We start from the raw sequence: 2500 nt of genomic DNA on the forward strand, positions 1-2500 counted from the left end.
CCAAGCAATATCACCAGTCCTTTTAATAATCGGTGAAACATACATTGCAGACCATTGCGGATGGGAGGGAGACCCAGAAGGCAGTTTCTCTTTCCATCGAGCCCCAAAAGAAAGAGGCTGTAACGAGGGAAACCGAACTGAGATACACAAACGATACAGTCTCTTTTTATCCTTGCTGGAAAGTGGCGATGAGGATAGCAAGATAGATGTTGTGGCGCTATCAGCTGGCAGGCTAGAGCTAGCACAGATCTGTGGTGGTGTATGGTGGTCACCAATGTTGGCGGTTGAGCTCAGGCCCAGGTGCCTAAAAACACACAGGATTTCCTGTAGGACCTTGGCTACGCTCCTCAAAGATCTGATGCCAGTTCTTACTTGAAGATGTCCTGCGGAGAACCAACTGTTCCTGTTACAGTCACGAAGGTCCCGCGTCGTTTTCACGCCAGCACTCACAAAACGTTGCACAAAGGCACGTGAGCGAGGAATAGCAGGAAAGAGGGCATTGTAGAAAAGGGGTTCCTGGAGGAACCTTTCACTGTTGTATGTCCCCATTTGGCGAGTTATTGAAATGGACCGCCAGACGTTCAAGACATCTTGGTAAAAGTCAGGGAGCAGCGAAGCATCGACATGTTGCAGCTCCATGAAGAAGAGTTCACAATTGTACCCAAGTATGCCGGCTTGTTTTAGTATACAGTTTGCAGTCGATTTCCAGGGCAAGGCCTCCAGAAATATAAAACGACGAGCTGTAGAGACTCAGAAGGCCATCACCCGACAAAGAATGTCCACAAGCCCATGACCTCCTTCTGCCAGTGGGAGGCAAATAGTCTCTGGCTTTAGCCAGTGTTTGCCATCCCAAAATAAGTCAAGTAAACATTTTTGGATTGACGACACCAACGTTGCAGGTGGCTGCAAGGCAATCATTTTATGCCATAAGAGAGGGGCCACCAGGTTGTTAATGACCAGGGCACGACCTCGGAAAGACAAGGTCGACAAAATTCCTCTCCATCTGTTTAATTTGTTGCTGATTTTGTGGAGCAAACCATCCCAATTCCTTTTGACAAAGCCTGGGGTTCCAAGGTAAACCCCGAGGTATTTCACACCTTCTTTTTCCCATGTCAAATTCATAGGGAGAATTGGAAGGGCAGAAGGTGGCGTACCGCCGACCCAAACTGCTTTGCATTTCGACCAATTAATTTGCGTTGTACATGCTTGAGAGTATACCCGTAGGCACTCAAATAGCAGAGCAATGTCATTACTGCTGCGAACAGCAACACATACATCATCAGCATAGGCCGAAATGATAACGGGATTTTCTGATGGAGTCACTGAAAATCCCATAAGAGAAGATCGTAAACGAATCAAAAGGGGCTCAATGCAAAGAGAGTACAAGATTCCAGATAAAGGACAGCCTTGCCGAATTCCCCTCCCAATCCGCAAAGGTGAACAGAGACCATCATTGATTTTGATCAAGCTAAAAATGTGATTATACAATAAGGATACATATGAAATAAAGGATGCCCCAAAACCAAATTGCTTTAAAATGTGAAACAAATACTCATGATTAACAGAGTCAAAAGCCTTTTCTTGGTCAATAAAAAAGAGACCAGTATGTTGTTGTTGAAATGCACACACATCCCACAGGTCTCGTACCAAAAAAATGTTATCGTGCATAGATCTGTGCATAACACAGTACGATTGATCCTGATGTATAACTGTGCTTAGAACAGTCCTTACACGGTTAGCTAGCGTTTTGGCAAAAATCTTGTAATCTGTGCAGAGAAGAGAGATTGGACGCCAGTTCTGTATCAATTGCAGGTCGTTTTTCTTAGGGATAAGGCAAACAACTGCACGCCGACAACTAAGGGGTAACAATCCCTCACGCAGACTGTATAAAAACACTGAGTGCAAAGCAGGACCAAGCATGTCCCAAAAGGTTTTATAAAATTCAGCTGGTAACCCATCAAAACCAGGAGCCTTATGATCAGCAAGGCCATCGAGCGCAGTTTTAAGTTCACCGAGAGTAATGTTCTCATCCAAAACATGCCGTTGATGCTCATCTATCTGCGGTAAATTGGTCGTAATATTCTGCATTGCAGGCACATCATTGGGCTTAAAGGAAAACACATTCTCAAAATAAGACCGAACAAAATGAACAATCTCCATATTATCACTAAGAATATGCCCATCACTAGCCCGAAGACTAAGCATTTGCTGGCTCGCCTTCGTCGTCTTCTCAAACTTAAATAAATCTTTACAACATGTGTCTGACGACAGTAAACCATTCACTCTCAGCCTGACTAAGGCACCAATACCATTTTCTTGAATTAATTCCTTAAGCAGAGTTTGTTTTTCAAAGAGGAGTTGACACCGTCTTTCATCACTGAGGACCTCAGCACCTTCCTGCAATCGTAGAATTTCCTGTTTCAAGGCATCAATACATAATTGTTTACTTTGAGAGCAATTGGTTTTGTATTGCTGACAGAAAACACGGATCTGCGCTTTA

Source organism: Myxine glutinosa, chromosome 3, assembly GCF_964187855.1.
Source record: "Myxine glutinosa chromosome 3, kmMyxGlut1.1, whole genome shotgun sequence".
Classification (NCBI taxonomy): domain Eukaryota; kingdom Metazoa; phylum Chordata; class Myxini; order Myxiniformes; family Myxinidae; genus Myxine; species Myxine glutinosa.